At 42.6% G+C, this 23,575-nt stretch overlaps 1 protein-coding gene across 1 annotated transcript in view; it reads right to left on the bottom strand.

Moving 5' to 3' along the window:
• The window catches only part of LOC106089679 (protein obstructor-E), a 561,865-nt gene extending 540,321 nt beyond the window's left edge, over positions 1–21,544 (bottom strand). Inside the window, exon 1 of the mRNA XM_059367810.1 lies at positions 21,252–21,544. The gene's annotated coding sequence lies outside the window, so the exon portion shown is untranslated. The remainder of the gene's footprint in view (positions 1–21,251) is intronic.
• Positions 21,545–23,575: the final 2,031 nt, after the last annotated feature.

Raw genomic sequence — 23,575 nt, 5'->3', positions numbered from 1 at the left:
TAATACTGGCGACATTTCATTAATGGGACCAGCTCCCATGTAAATGAAACTCTGACTTTCTTCTTGAGTCCTTAGACACATCTACTATCGCCATGTTAAAATTTATTCTTCCGAAATTACATTTTTAGAAAAATTTCTCATATATTTGAGTTATTCTTTTCACTTTTGTACTACTTCCACTACTATTTTCCATTGCTTAGCAAAAAATTAGCGATTAAAGACAAAATTAAATAATTTTTCCCATTATGTGAATTAGGTTTTGGTTTAGTCTTTTATGACTGTAACACCAAAAAGATTAAATGATCCATTGTTTTGAATATTCTTTGAATGGAAAAGAAAAAGAGAGATAAAGCTCTTAACTCACGGTGCTCGCATCTTAATTGAAGTTACCCCCTAATTGCGACCGCAACACAGATAAGTTGGTTGCCATCATCGCGATGTTAAGTGAAATCAAAATGTAAGTAAACCACATAAAATTGATTAAGATTTACTCCATTGTGTTGAGTGATGTGTGTCTTCAACCTGCTGCAGCTGCTGCTGCTGCTGCTGTTGGAACAACGACAACAGTTGCTGAAGCAGCATCAACTGCTGCTGTTGGGGCACTTGAGCCGACACCATACCATGATATAATTTTGTATGTTGTGGCTTTGTTTAATTTTTCTCGGGTTTCGATCCTCTTGCATTGCTGCTAGACAATAGACTTGCAAATGCATTCAAGTATTGTTGGTTGAGGATTTGTTTCTTTTTTCACTGTGGGTATTCAATTGTTGCAATAATTAAAGCATTTGCATGATGATTTGCAAAATGGCATTGCAAGTGTAGTCCTAGATTGGAATAGATACCACGGGCAAGAGGCCCGATGTGTTGAACAAGAAATCACCCTTGCCTTTGCTGTGATTGTGGAGGTGCTGAGTAGGAAGATGACGATGGTGGATATTCCCTGCTTAACTTAAGCTGGCTCATAGCCAGCTATCGAGAAATCATCCGACACTCAAGAGGAAGCATTTGCATAAAGCTGTTATTTTCTTTTTTTTTTTTTGAAAAATATTTATTTTTCCTAGTCTGTGGCAGAAAATTATAAAGAAATATTTGCATCTTTTTCTTGTATTAAAAATATTTCCACTATGTGACGAGACAAAGGAAACATGAGTGTGTGAAATTCAATTAAAATTATTCCGGCATAATTAAATAGCATATCATAATGGTGACAGGCAAAATAAAGCCACACTATAGGAAGACACTACGGACTTGTATTTCCTATAATTTGCTGTTTGATGTACTACACCACTGTTCGAGAGCGAGCATACTGCTCTGAAAAATATTTGGCTTTTGTATTATAGACGGACATGCTAACCTATGCAGAACCACTACTGAACGCGATGAAAAATTGCCGAATAAATAATTTAATATGATTGTATCTCCCGCGGGGAAAATTTGACTTATAAATAACTTAAAATGACTGTTTCTCCCGAATGTGTTGTATTTTTTATATCCTCCATCATGCCACCGTGGCGCAGAGGTAAGCATGTCCGCCTATGCCGCCAAACGCCTGTGTTCAAATCCTGGCGCGAACATCAACAAAATTTTCAGCGGTGGTTATCCACTTACTAATGCTGGCTACATTTGTAAGGTATACTGCCAGGTTAAAACTTTTCTGCCAAGTGGTGTCACTATGTGACACGCCATTCGACCATTCGAACTCGACATTAAAAAGGAAGCCCCTTATCACTGAGCTTAAACTTTAATCAAACTTTACTCATTGATATGAGAGAAGTATAGCCTATTCCTTAATGGAATGTTCATGGGAAATATATACCCTACACCATAGATGAATCTAGTCTTTTCGTTTGTAACACCTCGAAATATTTATCTGCGACCCTGTCTTTACTTTCCGATTCGATCAAGCTGTTTCCTTCTGTGGAAATCACAATAGAGGTCGAACTGGTGAAGCTAGCTCCTTAAAATTTTGCACACATACTTCCTATTGCTGTACAGAAGTCAAAAACAGTATTCATCATTAAATGATTTTTTTATACCCACCACCGAAAGATGGGGATATATTCATTTTATCATTCCGTTTGCAAAACATCGAAATATCTATTTCCGACCCTATAAAGTATATATTCTTAATCGTCGTAAAAATCTAAGACGATCTAGACATGTCCGTCCGTCCTTCTGTCTTTTGAAATCACGCTACAGTTCAATTCAATTTTCGAAGACCGTTCAATTCAATTGCAAAAAAGATACACTTCCCGGCACTAGCCTGTCAATATTGGGGCTGGAATGCTGCTGTTGCGTGTATTACCGCACGGGGTAGGTCGGGATGGGGTCACATAGTCCGACAACGAGGTTGCGGAAAGCGACGACGACACTTGTGACCCACTGCTGTCTATGATCGCACAGCACCTTGCAACATATTCAGTATGACTATACTCCCGGCCTTACATCTAGTAGTGATGTAAGGCCCATTGCTCTGGCTCTACATCACTACTAGAGCGATTGAGAATGGGAGCAGCTCATATGATCGCGGTATAATCGAGGCGGCGATAGGAAACATGGAAGGAAGGGAAGAGTTTTCCGATCGGATACCTGAGATGAACCTTGAAGTCTTGGATTGACGGATTGCCAGTATTGCCATCTGGAAGATAATGGATCAAAGCTAGAGGACAGAGTGGGCCTGGGGGTCTACATTGAGAAACCAGGGACTAAGAACTGTTTCAGACTGTCTTAGATAATACGGTTCTGCAGGCGAAGATACGGGCCATCACGGAATGCGTTAGGTGGTGTGGTGTTAACGCGAGGACGTCGAGTATGGACATCTTTACGGACAGTAAACAGGCCATAAGGGTAATAACAACCAGGACTGTGAGGTCATGAACAGTCTTGCAGTGTAAGAAGGAGATTAACGTCTTCCCTATGGATGGCACGATCCACATTTTTTGGTGCCGGGCCATAACGGAGTAAGGGGGAATGAAAGGACAGGTGATTTGGCGCCAGATGACAACCGTTAATAAACTTGGTTAACCCGAAGCCTTTCGGGTCGACGCGGTCCGAGTTATGGGAATGGGCGACGAATGCGCATGCAACATTGTTGAACAGCGAAACGGTCGGTAGGACGGCGAAAATCTTATGGGGGATCCAGATCGTGAGAAGACGAGGCTATTATTGGAAGGAAGTAAGAAGGAGGTCAGTATAGCTATTTCCACTTATGCAAAATCGGTGCGGCAAGTGAGAACATGTCTGAGGCCTGTGGGGAAGATGATGAGACGTTGGAGCATTTTTCCTTTGTTATTGCCCGACTTTCGCGTCTAACAGATAGCGGCACTTAGATGGGGACACAATACCAGCCATAAACCAACTTAGGGGAATGGCATTGAAAACAATTAAGGATTTTGTAAACCCAAACCCATTACTGGCTTAGGTGTATCTCCATGGTGGTGTATACACTCTCATACACTCTGTGTATACATATACACTCTCTTTTCAACATAACCTAACCTAAGGCTAGAGCAAGATCGGAAATGTACCCACTCCATGCACCGGTTACCGACCGATGATGGAGGCGGTTCTGGCAAACCGAACAAAACCAGGGTCCGGGATTCCTTTCAGTTCCAGCACGGACCAGAAGCGTGCGGAGAAGGCACTCCCGTGACGAAAAATAACACGAACACATACACTGAGGCGGCAGCCCTTGCCGATAAAGGATTCCATTGGGTCAATCCGGTGAGTACAACCGGCTGTCATGGTAGCCGAGTTGGTAGCGTGCTTGGATTACCAGTGCAGGGGTCTTGGGTTCGATTCCCGCCAGAAGCCTACTGTGGTATCACAATGGACCTAAAATTGTCTACGTGAGTCTGTAAAGGACTGTCACTCTTACCTAACCCTAACCTAACGTGATCATGACTCATCAACGCCTTATGTCAATTCCATTAAACAACATTTAAAATTAGTGAATAACTTTTCTCAAACTCTCTGCGCAATATTCTACAATGCCTTGAAAATGACGTTAAATTAGTTTACTGGGAAAAATTTGCATTATATCCGGCAACCTCGATTTGGGGAGTGTCTTGCGAATAGCATGTTGACAATTAAATCATTATCTCAAGGCATTCACAATTATGTATATGCTTATCTTCTGCAAAGACAAAAATTCAAACATTTACATATATATTTCCCATCATTTTTCTTTTCCATAACATGGAATTCTTAATGAAGTTAAGCTATTATTACACCTTGTTACAAAACTGCACTGCGCACAACTGTGAAGCGATGTGCGAATTTTCATGTTGTTCAGTTATAAATAAAAACGACCTTCGAAACCGTGAGATCAACTCTTAGCAAATTGTCTGCAGTCGGACATACATATGCCTCATTGCGATACTGGAAAATAGACCTCTAAAGATCGTATAACAAGATTTACTATTTCGCATGTTGCACCAACAACAACAAATGTTGGTAAAAAACAACAACTAAATACAAACTTCAATACACGATTAAGATAACGAGTTTACCACACTCACAAAAAGTTTACTTTGTGGAAATTGCAGAGCACTGCGACATATAGATCTTCTTACCATTAGACAATAACTCTACGCCTTTAAAATGTAAAAGATGTTCCAGAATTTTAACTATTGGCCAAAATAGGTTAACAATGTCAACATGAAGTGTCTGATTCAATGTAAAATAACTGAATTTAAGACTAATGGCATGTCTGCTTAATCACAAATCTTACGAGGCAGTTCATGGGGTGAGTATTTTAACTCATCGGGCAAGATTACTGGAAACATTAAGACAAGAATAAAACATAGGTGAACCTACTTTGGGATTTCTACACAAGATTTGAAACTTTCAGATCTATTAGGAAAGTTCATGTATGCTATGAACTTCTTACCAAATTTCGTACTACACAGTAAAATCTTCTCTTTACTCGTAGTCTATTGAAAATTTCTTTGAGTGTACCCTATAGTTAGTCATAATAATAATAGTAACTGTAAAGCAGCAGATGGCATGAAAACTGCAAACGTGTAGTTATTATGTGTGTTCGCGTACAAAAAAATTTGTAGATATTAGGTATGTTCGCGTATTTTTCAAAAAAAAAAATTTGCCAGTAAAAATTCCCAGGAAAGTAAGAATAGCGGAGCGATGAGCATCACACCCACTAGGGCACTGTAGACTTTTCTAGATATCCGACCCATTGACATACAGATTAAGTGTGAGCCAGCCACTGCGGCTATGAGACTTAAGGCGATGGGAGAATGGATTGAGAATGGGAGCAGCTCATACCATCGAGGTGACGAAAGGAAACCTGGAAGGAAGGGAAGAGGTTTCCGATCGTATACCTGAGATTAACTTTGAGGTTGAGTGCTAAGCACTGCTGCCAGCGGCACCCTCTTGGATTGATTGAACCTTAGTATTGGCATCAGGAAGATCATGGATCAAAGCTAGAGGACAGAGTGAGCCAGGGTGTCTACATTGAGAACCCAGGGACTGAGATCTGTTTTCGACTGTCTAACGATAATATGGTCCTGCAGGCGGAGATCCAGGCGATCACGGAATGCGTGAAGTGGTGTGGTGCTAGCGGACAGTAAAATGGCAATAAGGGCAATAACAACCTGGACGGTAAGGTCACGAACAGTCTTGCAGTATAAGAAGGAGATTAACGCCATCTCTGAGGATGGCAAAATCCGCATCGTTTGGACCATAACAGAGTAAGGGGGAATGACGGGACAGATAATTTGGCGGTGAAGGCCAGAGGACTGCCGTTCATAAACTTGATTAACCCGAAGCCTTTCTGGTCGACGCAATCCAAGTTAAGGGCGTGGGCGATGAATGCGAATGTAACACTGTGGAGCAGCGAAACAGTCAGTAGGTTAGGTTTAAGTGTCAGTCTGCCATCAGTCTCACTTCGTCCATTGTGATACCACAGGAACAAAAGAAGGAAGATGCCTTCTAATTCCTAACGTTGAACCATACAGATCGCTTTAAAAAGCCCAATAATTTGCTAATGTTCACGTCCGCTCAATTCGCGCGGGCTACGAATGCGAATGTTGGTAGGTCAGTAGGTTAAGTTTAAGTGGCAGTAAGTCCATCAGACTTACTTAAACGTTTTCGTCCATTGTGATACCACAGGAACAGATGAAGGAAGATGCCTTCTGGTTCCTACCGTTGAACCAACCAGATCGCTTTAAAAAGCCCAATAACTTGCGAATGTTCTTATCTGCTAAATCAGACAGGTTCTCAAAAAATACGAACCTAAAGAGGAACTCCTGCTGACTGCTAGTGCGGGACACACACACAGAAGATGTTCTATAGTCTCTTCTTCTTCGATGTCCTCACAGCTTTTGCTAAAGTCGTTGCTGGCAGCCTTCTATCTGCTAGCATGTTTTCCGATTAGACAGTGACCTGTCATGACTGCGGCGTCTGTTCTAGCCAGTAACAGCAAAACGGTAGACCTCATCAAGTCTAGATTAGGTCACATAGTTTTGGAATGCTCACCCTTTGTGACCATCTATCATTCGTTGCCCTTCGAGCCTGGTTCTGAAAACTTAGCTTACATGTCGCTAGAGGCATAACCACAAATTCCAGTACCCCTGGCATGTGTAAGGTAGTTCCTAGTCTCGCTAGCTCGTCTGCTTTAGAATTCCCTGGGATATCTCTGTGGCCCGGCACCCAGAACAGGTGAATTTTGAACTGTTCAGCCATCTCGTTGAGAGATCTGGGACAGTCGAGGGCGGTTTTTGTGTTCCGAAATACGTTCTTCAGGGATTTTATGGCTGTCTGAGAAGATATTCATGCCAATCGTTGTAATGACATTATATGTTAGCCATTCCACCAAGGATCTCCGCTAAGACGGTTTAACGATGTCCGGGTGTCTGCCCGTCTGTTACAATCACTCTAAAGTCTTCAAAAATTGAGATATTGAGCTGAAATTTGGCACAGATACGTCTTTGTGATAGACGCGGGTTAAGTTCGATTTTCCGATAAAGGGTCTGAAGACCATAAAAGTTTTATTTATTACTCGATTTAATTTAAAACAGTGGGATTTAATGGCTGTCTGAGAAGATATGTATGCCATTATAGTCATTAGTCATTCCACCACTTCCTTAATTGCAAGGATCTCCGCTTGATACACACTGTAGTGGTCGGGTACTCTAGATCTTTAGAGTACACCCCAAAACCCACCTGGTCGTTTAGTTTGCAACCATCCGCATAGAAGTCTATGTAACTTTTGTTACAAGGGATATCGTAGTTCCAATCGGTTCTATCAGGAATAGTGGTACAGTAATTTTTATCAAAAAGCGGCTCCGTAGTACGACGAAACGGTGAGTAGTACGACGAAAATCCTATGCGGAGATCCAAATCGTGGGAAGACGAGGTTGCTAGGAAGTAAAAAGGAGGTCAGTATAGCTCTCGGTATCATAACGGGACACATAGAACCACTAGCTCACTTATGTACAATCGGTGCGGCAAGTGAGAACATGCGGGGAAGATGATGATGAGACATTGGACCATTTCCTTTGTCTTTGCCCGGCTTTCGCGTCTAACAGATACCGGCACTTAGGTGGGGACACAATGCCAGAATACCTAACTTAAAATTTTCTTTTTAGTGGTTACTTTAAAGTTTTTTAGAGCGCACAACAAGCCGATTACTGACTTGGGTGTATGTCCATGGTGGCATGGGGCGGGTGGATTAATATCTACACCCTCTTTTCAACCTAACCCAAGAATAGCCTTCAATCTATTTTGTTATTTGAATTAAACAGCGTTTATTCATAAAACTGCTTTTCCAAGAGAAATTTGGAAACTCTCAAAATTTAGCTTGCTTTCACGCACTCCTTCGCTCTCTCCTGCTGGCAAATAAATTACGCGAATAACTTCCAGTAATAACTTGTGCAAATTTGCACAAATTTTTGAATACACGAACACACTTATTTTTACTGGAAGTCGTCAGCGTACATTAGGTGTGTCGCATACTTTTCCAGTAAAAATTAGCAGTAGAGTAAGCACAGCATTTTTTTATTCCAAAAGCAGGAAAACCCTAACCCTTCGTCCTATTAGTCCTTCATGCTGAAGACTCTTGAGAGGTTGATGGGAACATATCTTAGGGCAAAGATCCCTGAAGATGGCCTGTCGCATGCATATAGCAAAGACAAATCCACTGAAACAGCCTTTCACGACCCAGCCGGGTTCATAGAGGACTCTCTCGCTGTCAAAGAATATACGATGGTCGCATTTTTTGACATTAAAGGTGCTTTCAATAATGTAAAACTAACGTCAATCGTGGAGCAGGTGGAGTTTCTATAAAAAGATAGGTCTGCAGAGGAACACCTCAAGGAGGTGTACTGTCTCCTGAATATAGCCATTAACAATATATTATTGTCTCTGGAAGAAAAAGGCGTAAAAGTGGTCGCGTTTGGTGATGACGTGGTAATAGCGGCTAGGGGAAAGTTTCCCAACAGCAAAGTGGGCTACCGAAAGTGGTCTAGGAATAAATCCGTGCAAGACAGAAGTAGTTCTTTTCAACAGGAGATACAAGTTGAAACCTGTCTCCTTGGGTGGAGAGAATGTTCTATTTACAGAAAGCGCAAAATACCTGGGCGTTTTGCGGGACAGGAAATGGAACTTCAAATGCAACATTGTGGAAAGGGCAAGAAAGGCAACTCTTGCCATTGGCAAAAGTTGGGGGCTTAGACCGCGTGTCATGCACTGGGTATATGCCGTAGTTGTCAGATCTATAATGCTATATGGTGTTGTGGTCTGGTGGACGCCGCCTCAAAATTCCACCTACTGCTCAATACTTAACCGGATCCAAAGGCTTGTTTGTGCATCACAGTCACACTGGGGACGACACCATCTGATGCACTGAATTTAATGCTACATCTTATCTCTCTGGAAACCATGGAACGTATTGTGGATACCATGATAAAGAGTAGGACATCTAGCGAACTGCCCAAATATAAACAGCATGGCTATGTCTAGGGAAGGTCGGTGGAGACTGCCCTGCACGAGGTTGTGCATAATAGAGAAGAATCTTTCGAGGCCAAAACGTACACCCTGGCGGTATGCATTGACATCGTGGGGGCTTTTAATAATGTGCGGACCGACGCATTGATCCAATCCTTAGGCCAGTACCGGGTGGACCCGATCCTTAGAGACTGGATAAACCTTTTGCTAAAGAACAGGTGGATGAATTGTGTGTCCCATGGGAACGCCACAGGGGGGCATTTTATCGCCACTTCAATGGATGACTACCATAAATGACCTATTACGGATGCTGAGTAGGGATTTGACTCCGTTTGATACCCAGACGATGTTATAATACTTCTAAGTGGTTAGGATCCGAACGAACTGTGCAGAAGGGCCGAAAGGGTCTTGCATATGGCATACGACTGGGCTATATCCAGAGGTCTCAATGATAACCCAGAGCACTGAAATATGCCTTTTCACGAGGAAGACGAAGGTGGTCCAATTTAACGCACCACGTTTCTGGCACTTATATGGAGACACAATACCAGAAATGAATCAACTTAGGGGAGTGGTATTGAAAACAATTAAGGATTTTGTAAGTAGTACGGAATTCCTAACTTAAAATTTTCTTTTTAGAGGTTACTTTATAGTTCTTAGAGCGCACAACAAGCCGATTACTGGCTTAGGTGTATGTCCTAACCTTAATTTGTTAATGCTTAACAAATTGCAGCGACCTCTGCGGTGAGGTTAAGGTAGCTTTCTCCTTGGTCATGTGGCGGCTACAGACGCTGTGTTATCCTTGATACAATATCAGATGTTTCAGGCAGTGTGGATTACACTCTACCTGAGCCGCTTTTTGATAAAAAGTACTGTACCACTATTCCTGATAGAACCGATTGGAACTACGATATCCCTGGTAACAGAAGTTACATAGACTTCTATACGAATGCTTCCAAAATTAACGACCAGGTGGGCTTTGGGGTGTACTCTAAAGATCTAGAACTGGTCATGTCGCAAAGATTACCCGACCACTGCAGTGTGTATAAAGAAGAGATCCTTGCAATTAAGGAAGTGGTGGAATGGCTATGATATAATGCCATTACGACGATCGACATAAATATCTTCTCAGACAGCCATTAAATCCCTGGAGAACATATTTCTGAACACAAAAACCGCCCTCGACTGTCACAAATTTTTCAACGAGATGGCTGAGCAGTTCAAAATTCACATGTTCTGGGTGCCGGGCCACAGAGATATCCCAGAGAATTGTAAAGCGGACGAGCTTGCGAGACTAGGACCTACCCTACACATTTCAGGGATACTGGATGCTGTGGATATGCCCCTAGCGGACCGGGACCAGGCCCAAAGGAAAACGAATGATAGATGGTCACAAAGGGTGAGCATTCCAAAACTATGTGGCCTAATCTAGACTTTCTAAAGCAAGCTAAAAGTAACAGCTGATAACTGACAGAAGAAAGAATGAAATTACAGAGTCACAAGCTGTGAAAACATTTGTCAACGCCGACTATATGAAAAATCCGCAATTACTTTTTGGGCAACCCAATATATATCACCCCATAGAGCCACTGCAAGCGCATTTATTGATCAATCTTCCCAAAAATTTGTACAACGCTTTCCTCGACGATTAACACAATATTTATAGAGTTTAGTCGAAATCGGTTCTGATTTAGATATAGCTCCCATATATATGTTCATCCGATTTGGATTAACATTGCAATAAAGTGCTCATTTCTTAACCGATTCTCTCGAAATTTGGCAGGAAGTATTTTCTTATGACATTTTTAATATTACTGGTGAATTTCATAGAAATCGGTTCAGATTTAAGTATAGTTGTCATATATGTATATCGCCCGATTTTCACTTCTAGAGCCACAGCAAGTGCATTTATTAAGCAATATTGCCAAAATTTTGCACAACGCTTTCCTCGGCGACTACCACAATATGTGATCGGTCGATATCGGTTCAGATTTAGATATAGCCCCCATATATATGTTCGTCAGATTTTGGCTAATTTGCAATAATGCTGTCATTTGTCAAACGTAGTTATTACAGTTTGAACATATTTGCTCGAAATTTGATACGGATTGTTTAATGACCCATCTGAAAACTTTCAGCGAAAAACTCTCTTAAGACAACCTAACCTCGAGATTATTTTTTAAACCCAAGATGTAAATTTTGCATAAACTTTTTTTTTCTTTTTATTATGCTTATCTGTCCCAAACATCATTTTCCTAAAATTTTTTCCATAGACAAATTTCAATAAATATTTTTTAGAGGCAAAATTTTAGCACATTACGCCTGACCCTCGATTCTGTTGTCCGATTTTGATGAAATGTTATCTCTATATATAAAAGAGACGCGTGATTGACTGATTGGCTGATTGACTGACTGACTGATCAACGTCCAGCCCAAACGGCTAAAGCTAGAGTCATGAAATTTGGCACGAATGTGGGTCTTGGGTCGTAGGCTCGCGATAAGACGGAGTTTTGTGATGTTCGTACGTTTAGGTACTAAATGGTACGAAATGGTGACTTTTTAACCAGCGCGAACGAATGGGTCTAGGCTCGCGATAAGACGGAGTTTTGTGATATTCGTACTAAATGGTACGAAATGGTGACTTTTTACCCAGCGCGAACGGATGGGTCTAGATTTATGATTTTGGGCTCGAATTAAAGAGCGTCTCGAAAAAATTACATTTGGCGACAAAAATTTCACGTACCGTAAGTGGGAAAAAAGGGACGTTTAGTACCGCAATTGGTACTTTTTGATACCATGTTTGTTAATTGAGCTAGATCTTTAAATTTTGGAATTAAAGTTTACTATGGAAACTTACATTCGGGTGTCAAAAGAGCTTTTGGACATTTAGAAACAAAGAAGTACAAAAAGAGTACAAAAAAAAGTACGAAATAGGTGAACTTTGCATAGGACGAACAGGTAGAGCTAGAACTTCGAAATTTGGAAATAAAGGGGGAAGATAGAAAAGATATGAAAAATAGTAATGGAAACGGAAGAAACGTACGTTTAGTACCGAATTCGGTACCATTTCATACTTTCTTTACGGATTGAACTAGACCTCTGAAATTGAATATGTAGATTCTACTAAGAACTATATGTTGGCTGACTAAGTAATTTTTAACAAATCATACATTATGATACCAAAAAGTACGCAATAGCTTGTTTACTTTTACACTGAACGGAGAAGGGTAAAATTAAAACAATTAAAAAGGTATACCCACCACCTCGGGTATATATGTAAACCACCTTTCTTCAAAATCCGGTGAAAAATGCACAACTTATGCCCCATAACAGCTATATCGAAATATGTTTCGATTTGGACCAAACACTTATAAGTACAAGTCATTGTTCAATTGTGTGGTATAACAAAATATTGGTCTTTTAAGTAGCTTTATATGAAAATAAACCGATTTGAACCTTATACGACACGGATGTCGAAATGCTTAACATAAGTCACTGTGTCAAATTTCAGTGAAATCGGATTATAAATGCGCCTTTTATGAGGCCAAGATTTCACATCGCGATATCGGTCTATATGGCAGCTATATCCAAATCTGGGCCGCTTTAGGCCAAGTTTCAGAAAAATGTCGAAGAGCCTAACACAACCCACTGTCCCAAATTTCAGCGAAATCGGACAAAAAATGCGCCTTTTATGGGTTCAAACCCCTAAAGCGAGAGATCGGTCTATATGGCAGCTATGTCCAAATCTGGGCCGCTTTGGGCCAAGTTTCAGAAAAATGTCGAAGAGCCTAACACAACCCACTGTCCCAAATTTCAGCGAAATCGGACAAAAAATGCGCCTTTTATGGGTTCAAAACCCTAAAGCGAGAGATCAGTCTATATGGCAGCTATGTCCAAATCTGAACCGAATTGTGCCATATTGCAGAAGTATGTCGAGGGGCTTAACATAACTCACTTTCCCAAATTTCGGCGATATCGGACAATAAATGCGGCTTTTATGGGCCCAAAACCTTAAATCGAGAGATCGGTCTATATGGCAGCTATATCCATATCTGAACCGAATTGTGCCAAATTGCAAATGTATGTCGAGGGGCTTAACTTAACTCTCTGTCCCAAATTTCGGCGATATCGGACAATAAATGCGCCTTTTATGGGCCCAAAATCCTAAATCGGCGGTTCGGTCTATATGGCAGCTATATCCAAATCTGAACCGATCTAGACATAATTGAAGAACAATGTTGAAGGGCCTAACTCAACTCACTGTCCCAAATTTCGGCGACATCGGACAATAAATACGACTTTTATGAGCCCAAAACCTCAAATCGAGAGATCGGCCTATATGGCGGCTATATCCAAATATGGACCGATCTGGGCCAAATTGAAGAAGAATGTGGAAGGGCCTTACACAACTCACTGTCCCAAATTTGAGCCAAATCCGATAATAAATGTGGCTTTAATGGGTGTAAGACTCTAAATCGGCGGATCGGTCTATATAGCAGCTATATACAAATCTAGACCGATCTGGTCAAAATTGATGAAGGATGTCAAAGGGCCTTACACAACTCACTGTCCCAAATTTGAGCCAAATCGGATAATAAATGTGGCTTTTATGGGTCTAAGACCCTAAATCGGAGGATCGATCTATATGGCAGCTATATCAAAATCTTGACCGATCTGTGCCATATTGCAGAAGTATGTCGAGGGGCTTATCTTAACTCACAGTACCAAACTTTGGCCACATCGGGCAATAAATGCGCCTGCGGATCGGTCTATATGGCAGCTATATCCAAATCTGAGCCGAGCTGGGCCAAATTGAAGAAGGATATCGAAGGGCGCAATACAACTGACTGTCCCGAATTTCAGCAAAATCGGATAATAAATGTGGCTTTAATGGGCCTAGGACCCTTAATCGGCGGATCGGTCTATATGGGGGCTATATCGAGATAAAGTCCGATATAGCCCATCTTCGAACTTAACTTGCTTATGGACAAAAAAAGAATCTGTGCAATTTATTTTAGCTCTATATCATAGCTCCCATATATTATATGTTCGTCCGATTTGCAGTAATATTGCAATAAAATGGTCTTTTCTTAACCGATTTTCTCGAAATTCGGCAGGAGGGATTTTCTCTTGACTCTGAATATTACTGGCGAATTTCATGGAAATCGGTTCAGATTTATATATAGCTCTCATATATATATATATATATATATCGCCCGATTTTAACTTCTAGCGCATTTATTGATTCATCTTGGCAACATTTCGTAAAACGCTTTCCTCAACGACTGCCACAGTATCTGAGGAGTTTGCTCGAAATCGGTTCAGATTTAGATATAGCTCTCATATATATGTTCGTCCGATTTTGAGAAATATTGCCAAAAAAGTGATCATTTGTTATTTGAATCTGTCGAAATTTAGCAGGAAGGTTTTTTTTTATGACTCTCAATATTACTGGTGAAATTCATAGAAATCGGCCCAGATTTAGATATAGCTGTCATATATGTATATCGCCAGATTTTCACCCCAAGAGCCACTGCAAGCGCATTGTTTGGCCAATCATGCCAAAATTTTGCACAACGCTTTCCTCGACTACCACATTATCTGAGAAGTTTGCTCGGAATCGGTTCAGAATGAAATATAGCTCCCATATATACATTCGTCAGATTTTGGGTAATTTGCCATAATGTTGTCATTTGTCAACCGTAGTTTTTACAGTTTTAACATATTTGCACGCCGAGGTCCATCAAAATTGGTTCAGAATTGGATATAAGTCCCAGATTTTACTTATAGGGTAGGTGTAGGGTATTACACAGTCGTCGGAGGCTACATGTCCGCCTATGACGCTGAACGCCCGGGTTCGAATCCTGGCGAAACCATCAGAAAAAAATTTTTAGCGGTGGTTTTCCCCTCCTAATGCTGGCAACATTTGTGAGGTACTTTGCCATGTGAAACTTCTCTCCAAAGAGGTGTCGCACTGCGGCACGCCGTTCGGACTCGGCTATAAAAAGGAGGCCCCTTATCATTGAGCTTAAACTTGAATCGGACTGCACTCATTGATATGTGAGAAGTTTGCCCCAGTTCCTTAGTGGAATGTCCATGGGCAAAATTTGCATTTGCATTACACAGTCGGCACCGCCCGACTTGGGCCATTCCTTACTGGTATCATATATTTTGATTTTTAAGTTTTAAAAAAAAAATCTTTTTAATTTGCTCCTTGCAAATTTCTGCTGGAGTTTTTTTTTCACAGTAGAAATTTGCAGCATCGAACCACTGTTTCACGAAAACCAGCTTCTAAATTTGAATAAATAACCAAAGAGAGTAAAGGTTGTGCTTGCTCTCCTGCAAATTTTGTCTAGAACAGTACGCGAACAGACCTATTGTTAGACATTGGAGATGACGTTGAACATTAAAAGATTTGAAATAACCGTTCGAATAATTAGAGTGACATACAAGCCACATAATAAATGAATGGCATGGCCACAATTAATCAAGTTTTCCTTTCAAAACAATGTCGCAAGTTCGAAATACATTTAAGATAATGAAAATATTTAAGCACATTAATATTCCGGCGAAAAAATGAGACTGTGCTTCCATTACCCTTGCCTAGTGGGAATATGACTTTGCTGAAGCCCTCTTCCTAACTTCCCCGGATGTATAAAACGGAAGGATCGTAATTTCATTGGAGTGCTGCTTCGATTATTACTTCAATTTTATAGAAACTCGTCCAATTGCAAAGGGTGGGAAAATGCAATATGCCCCTAACGATGGCCCTCGCCACTCGCCATTTCCCGAATTCGGTCTCGGTATCGGTCTCTAGCGGCTAAAACACCATCTCTCGAGATATGCCCTCGCATTACTTTGAGGCAAATCGCCTTGTGGCACTTAAGCCATACGTCTGAGCGTTCCTGCGTCCAGGTGCCCCACCATATAGCAGTCGCTTAATCATTAATGTCGCGTGAATTGTCTGCTTTTATTGACCTGAGTATCGCTTCGACAAAACTTGTGACCAAAAATTGTTGCTCTCCAGCTATCCTTTCAGTTGCTCATCTTACTTACTTTAATTGGCTATAACAGATCATTTGTCCCATTAGCCGAACTTAGAATAGCATTCTAATCACCTCTATCTTCTGCGCTCCTGTTCCGACACCAAGCTTCGAGATGTCTTTCGTCACCCTATCTTTCCATCGGACTTTTGGTCGTCCCGGTTTGCGTGTACCACCATAGATCGCCTTCAAAAGACTTCTTCGCTGGAGCTTCTTCATTCATTCCGGCAATATGATGTAGCCCCGTAATCATGGTATTTTGATCAGTTATGCCAACAATTTACCAGTAAAAAGCGTAACCATGCATCGAAACCATAACCGGTAGTATCAGTGTCTTGTACAGAGTATTCTTCATCTGACTTCTGTCATCGGTCAGCATAGCTGAGACAGAACAAGCAGGCCAAAAATTACCCGCTGGCGTAATAGAAAGGAGCAAGAAAGAAAATAGAAGCTATAAACCGAAACCCTTGGGGCCTCGGATGCAAAATTGTGATGGAAAAACTCGGCACACGGGGACCAACAGCAATGATGACCGGGAGAACAATGGATAATATGAAAGAGCCCACTGACAACCGTTTACGATGGAGGAGCTAAGGAATGCAGCCTGCAGTCTTGAGAGCAGAAAAGCCCCTGGTCTTGACGGAATACCGGCCGAGGTAATCAGGCAGATGGCTGAAAACACACTGGAATTTCTTCTGAAAATGTTTGATCGATGTCTATTGGAAGGTGTTTTGCCGGAGGTTCTCATAAGCAGGGGAAAAGGTTATACTGACTACTTTATATGCTGGATACGGCCTGCAAGCTTTTGGAGCGACTTATAAAGCCACGGCTCCAGGACGCCATCATTGAGGGAGGTGGACTCTCAATGAGACTACATAGCTTCCGGGCAGGAATGTCCACGATCGGAGCTCCTAGAGATGTGGTGAAGATAGTAGAGGCGGTTGGGCAATCGCCACCACTACTCTGGGCCCATTGTCCTCTTGGCCACATTGGATGTGAGGAACGCATTGAATAGCCTCAGATGGCCTGACTTACAAGCGCTGCTCAGAGAGGACTTTTATATCCCGGCGTATCTGATGAAACTATAATGACAATAATGAGAAGTTACTTGCGTGACATTAGTAGACGACATGCGAGTTAAAGCAGAGACAACGGAGGACATGTTGAGGCTCCTCAAGCAGGTGCATTTATGAGGAGCTAGATAGTGCAGACGTTGTGGAACACACATTCTTCCACTGCGAGCGCTGGGTTGAAAGACGCAAAGAAATGGAAACAGCGATTGGTTACGTTTCGCCGAGGACAATAGTCCGGAGGATGCTGGAAGACGAGAGGATTTGGGAGGCGGTGATGAGATACGACGAACAAGTACGGCGCAGGAAGAAGGTAGACCTGGACGCAGCGGCGTAGAGTATGAATGCAGAGGTCTGGACGCAGACTCAATTATGATGCTTTTGATAATCACCAGATATGGGATCTACCTCGAAATGATGCACAAGCGGTTCCGAGGCGGAATCAATCACCAGGGGTGACACAGGCTGGGTTTTAAGTAGGTACCGTTGATAACGGAGTGCGGCATAAGGCGATTGATCTGTCCTTCTCTGGTCTTTTTCAGGATTGAAAGAGTGTCGCCTCTGGTCTTAAATAGTTCAGCGAGTAACCCATCGGATGCTGTTATTCTTCAGTCGGGACACTGCTACTTAGACCTCATTCTGATGGTATCCAGCTAAGAGAAATGTTCTTTCCATATCCCAAGCGCACTATCTGTATCAGTTACCAGATTTCCATGCAATCCCAATCCCATGGCAGCCGGTTGTACGCACCGGATTGACCCGATGGAATCCTCATCGGCAAGGGCTGCCGCCTCAGTGTACGTCAAATCATCCAAGGCTTTGGGACCTTACGAAATCTCTACACTGATGCTGAAGAATCTGAATCTACCTGGAGTTGAGAATTTTTCTATTGTCCTCCATCTATCTTTGAACATTCTAATAGTTCTCGATGTCTGGAAGATGGGCAGAGCGATCCCACTACTGAAGCCTGGAAACGACTCGAGTATGGGGGAATCGTACACACCGATCTCGCTACTCTCACCAGTAGCCAAAACGCTTGAGGCACTATTCTTCCCGAGCCTCGTTGGCGAAATTCCATTCGCCGGGCATCAGCATGGATTTCGAAGACTACACACAACTGCTTTGCATGCCATCACCGCACACATTCGCCGTGGCTTCAATCAGCCCAGGCCATGTGATAGGACGGACCTCGTGGCCCTGGACATTCGACATAGTCAACCATGCCAAACTATTTGAAGACATCGCCAACACGTCCCTCCAACCAGGCCTGAAACGCTGGGTCTCGAATTGTCTGTGTGGTCGCCAGTCGCCCCAAGTCGGGGTGATATCGCCAGCACTGTTTAACCTCTACCTATCATCCATTCTTCCCCCTCAAGACGGCATAGAGATCATATCATATGCGGACGATTGTCAACCATGCCAAACTATTTGAAGACATCGCCAACACGTCCCCCCCAACCAGGCCTGAAAAGCTGGGTCGCGAATTATCTGTGTGGTCGCCAGTCGCCCCAAGCCGAGTGATACCTCCAGCACTATTTAACCTCTACCTATCATCCATTCTTAAGACGGCATAGAGATCGTATCATATGCGGACGATTGTACGATCATGGCATCAAGCCCCCCACCCATGCCTCATATTGCACTGCAAGAAATCTGAAGATATCTGCCACCAAATCTTCCGCCACATTGTTCACTACAAATACGCGTGAGGTGAATACCGAGCTGACTGCGATGGTCGATGGAGAAATGATTCCGGCCATCATACTTGGCGTCACATTTGAAACAAGGTCCTCAAGTCACTTGGCGGCAGCACTTGTGGTGGCGACGTAGAAACCTTGTTGACCACGTACAAAGCGATTGGCCGGTCTGTGGTAAGTTATGCAGCGCCAGTGTGGTCTCTTCAGCTATGTGACACGCAGTGGAATAATATTCAGGTCTGTCAGAATGCCGCCCTTCGAATTGCGACGGGCGGTCTCCTCAATTCTCTTGTGGACCACCTCCTACCTGTGCAAAGACATAAATATATGCTGTCTAAGCAACACCTTTCGGCTGTTATCGCGGAGACCATCCAAATGGTCATCTTGTGGACAAGTATCCACCGCCCAGGAGCCTTAAGGTAGATAGATCTACATGATCTAAAGCGGGAGGTTCAGCGCTACAAGAAGGAACCTCTAAATCAAGCGGCATATCAAGCGGGTCTAGACAACATTCATGCAGACACAGAAGCAGATGCAGGCAATAGCTACACGATGAATATAGTCCTGGGAGAACGACCGCCTCACATTGCACCTGAAGAAATTGACTCCCCCGGCAAACCAGAGTAGTTCTGGCTCAATAACGAAACGGCGAATGCAGCCTCCTCAATTCCTATAGAGCAAGGATTGATGGCGACGTACAAGATGTATGTCCCGATTGTAACCAGGGACCACAGGTCAACTGTTTAACTGACCACCCAGACCCAGATCCCTCCGGACGCAACCCATCTGAACACAAAAACCGACTTCGACTGTCGCAGATCTCTCAAGGAGATGGCTGAACATTTCAAAATTCACGTGTTCTGGGTGCCGGGCCACAGAGATATCCCAGGGAATTCTAAAGCAGACGAGCTTGCGAGACTAGGAACAACCTTACACACTCCAGGGATACTGGAATCTGTGGGTATGCCTCTAGCGACATGTGAGGGCTGTAAGCATTCCAAAACTACAATATGTGGCCTCATCTAGACTTGAAGAGGTCTATTGCTTTGCTGTCATTGGCTAGAACAGACGTCTCATTCATTGGGTCCGTCATGACAGGTCACTGTCTAATCGGAGAACGTGCTGACAGACTGAAGGTTGCCAGCAACGGCTTTTGTAGAAGCACATCGAGAAAGAAAAGACTGTAGAACACCCTATGTGTGTGTGTCCCGCACTAGCAGTTAAAAGGACTTCCACTTTAGGCTCTCAAATTCTTTGAGAACCTGTCTGATTTAGCGGTTGTGTACATTCGCAAGTTACTGCTCTTTTTAAAGCGATCTGTATGGTTCAACGGTAGGAACTAGAAGCCATCTTCCTTCTTCTGTTCCTGTGGTATCACAATGGACGAAAACGTCTAAGTGAGTCTGATGGCAGACTGCCACATAAACCTAACCTAACCTACCCCCTAGGTACCTTAACAACTATGCTGTTGTTGTTGTAGAAGTGTATTGTTCTATCTTTCGGGTCTGGGTGGGCAGTTAAACAAGTGACGTATGTCGTGTAGTCCCTGGTTACAATCACGACGCAACATCCTGCACTTTGGCATCAACCCTTGCTCTGTAGGGATTGGGGCGGCTGCTTCTGCCGGATTGTAATTGAGCCATAACTGCTCTGGTTTGCGGGGTCAGGTCAATTTCTTCAGTTGAATGGAAGGTGGTCGTTTTCCAAGGACCACATTCACCCGGTAACTATTCACCGCATTTGCTACCGTGTCTGCATGAATGTTGCCTAGCCCCGCTTGATCTAGAGATTCTCTTTTGTAGCACTGGACATCACTCTCTAGATCATGGGCGGTGGGTACCTATCCACAAGATGATGATTTGGATGGTCTCTGCGGCTGGAGGATGAGTAAAGTTTAAACAGTGTCGAAGATATCAACCCGCCTTGGGGAACTCCCTGTTTCACTCAACGGTGTTTCAATTAATTATCTCTAAATTCCACAAACGACTGGCGGCCATACAAATAATTCTCGACCCATGGGCGGTGGGTACCTATCCACAAGATGATGATTTGGATGGTCTCTGCGGCTGGCGGATGAGTAAAGTTTAAACAGTGTCGGAGATATCAACCCGCCTTGGGGAACTCCCTGTTTCACTCAAAGGGGTTTTTAATTAATTATCCCTAAATTCCACAAACGACTGGCGGCCATACAAATAATTCTCGACCCAGCGTTTCAGGCCTGGCTGGAGGGACGTATTGGCGATGTCCTCAAATAGTTAGGCATCCGGTCAGCGATGACCAAATATTTTGGCATGGCTGATGATAAAAACCTGGCTCAGCCTTAACGACTATGTTTATACGTTGTAAATCAATAGGGCATTAAAATAAAACTAATTTTTGCTGGATATACACCCAGCCAATTTAACGCTATTCGGCAGCAAAATTTATCAAATAATAAATTCTAAACGATGTAACATATTACTTTCTATTGTACTTACATTTCCCAAGATCCATAATTCTATATCGGTTACCGATGGAAGTGATATTTATTGCACTCTTGTCCAGATCTCCATTGATTTTTGCACTTTTTTCACTCTACCACAATTTTAAATGTGTTCATTTGACTCCATTGCATTTATCACTCATCACTTTCAAATAATTTTGTACACTTCGTTCCATTTTTATTATTTATTCATGATATATTGTATTTATATCTGTTGGGAATATTATCTTATCGTGTTTTTCTACTGTAGGATACAACTGTTTTAATTTAAACCTCTTTTCGCACTAAAACAGTGATGACAACTTTTATTTGATGTGTTGTAATGCCGTTATCTAATTTTAAGCTTTAATGTTGGTATTTAATTTTATCTTCGACGCATCGACGCCTGGCATTATTGATCAGCTGATACGAATGATTGCAGTTGAGCTTAATTACCACTTCCCATTATGTTAAAAGAAAACTCGTATATAGCCATTTAACTATTTTTTCAAGTGCCTGTTTTATACATCAAAACAACTTCTTCCCACAGGGATCGGGACTATGCTTCGGAACTGTCATGCTCCCAATAAAGAGCTTGGCAATGGCAGCCATTGAGGCCTCAAGATGGCCACCATATAAACAATTCCTTGGCAGCCGGTTGTACGTACTGAACTGTCCCGTTAAGATCCTTCATCGGAAAGGGCTGCAGCCTCAGTGTACCACACACTGCTACTACAACAACAACAACCATTTAATCAAACAATCCCATGGCAGCCGGTTGTATGTACCGGATTGACCCGATGAATTCCTTCATCGGCAAGGGCTGCAGCCTCAGTGTATTACACACTGCTACTACAACAACAACAACCATTTAATCAAACCGATACTCGCATATAGAGCATTAGTGTTATGGACTGCAATGGAAAAAAAGACTACACAAAAGAGGCTTTATAGCATCGGTTAACAGAGGCAGAGCGCACTTGTTCTGTCGATGCTATCAACCCGATGTTGCACCTTCTACCGATGGATGTTTACATCAAGGTGAGTGCGGTGTGCACTGCCTCGGTAGCTAGGGGGACAGATTATATGGATATATCTGCATCTTACGATACCTTCCAAGGAATGTGATAATATCGAAATTTCTCCATCTATTATTTAGCAATATTGTATAATTACTAGCCGAAATTAAGTTTTCAAGTCAATATTAGTGTACAAAACATTTTTTTGGAAAATACCACCGCATTAGCCAAATAATAGATATGAAAATTTCGATTTTGCATAAAAAATCTTGATTCTAATGGTCTAATGGTTTGTGAATAGTGGAATACTTTGTTGTTGTTGCAGTTTATTGTGATCGATCTTTCGTCTGCTTGATTCTGTTGAGTGTCAAGACCCAGAGACTCTGCGACTTAGATGCGTCCATAGGGATCTGGGTCTGAGTCGAGTGGCCGGGCAGTTAAACAGGTGACATCTATCGTGCGGTCCCTGATTACAATCGGGACATACATCTTGCACTTGTCATCAAACCTTGCTCTGTAGGAGTTGAGGCGGCTGCATCTGCCGGAACGTAATTCAGCCAGAACTACTCTGGAGTTCAATTTCTTCAGGTGCAATGGGAGGCGGTCGTTCTCCAAGGACTACATTCACCCGTTAGCTATTCACCGCATCTGCTACCGCGTCTGCATGAATGTTGCCTAGCCCCGCTTGATCCAGAGGTTCCCTCTTGTAGCACTGAACCTCACGCTCTAGATCATGTAGATCTTCCTTAAGGCTTTTGGGAAGTGAATACCTATCCATAAGATGATGATTTGAATGGCCACTGCGATAACAGACCAGAAGGTATTGTTGTTATGTCTTCGCACGTGTAGGATCTTTGTCTCTTGAAGGAGGTGGTCCACATGAGAACTGAGGAGACAGCCCGTCGCAGTTCAGAGGGCGGCATTCCGACAGATCTGAATATTATTCCACTGCGTGTCACAAAGTTGACGAGACCACACTGGCGCAGCGTAACTTACCACAGACCGGCCAATTGCTTTGTACGTGGTCAACAAGGTTTCTTTGTCTGCACCCCAAGTGCTGCCAGCAAGTGACTTGTTGACCTTGTTTCTACTTTTGATTTTATCGCAAATTGCTGTGGCATGTGGGGAGAATGTGTAAGAGCTGTCAAATGTGAAGCCAAGTATTTTGGGACACTTGATGGTCGAAATAATTTCTCCATCCATGTAATGAACAATCTTCAGATTTTTTGCAGCGAAATATGAGGCTAGTTTGTTGAGGTAGACGTTCAACCTATCGCAGATGTCAACAATGGGTGGGGGGGCCCGATGCCATGATCGTACA

Source organism: Stomoxys calcitrans, chromosome 4, assembly GCF_963082655.1.
Source record: "Stomoxys calcitrans chromosome 4, idStoCalc2.1, whole genome shotgun sequence".
In the NCBI taxonomy this organism is placed as follows: domain Eukaryota; kingdom Metazoa; phylum Arthropoda; class Insecta; order Diptera; family Muscidae; genus Stomoxys; species Stomoxys calcitrans.
This window is presented reverse-complemented; position numbering and strand designations above follow the sequence as displayed.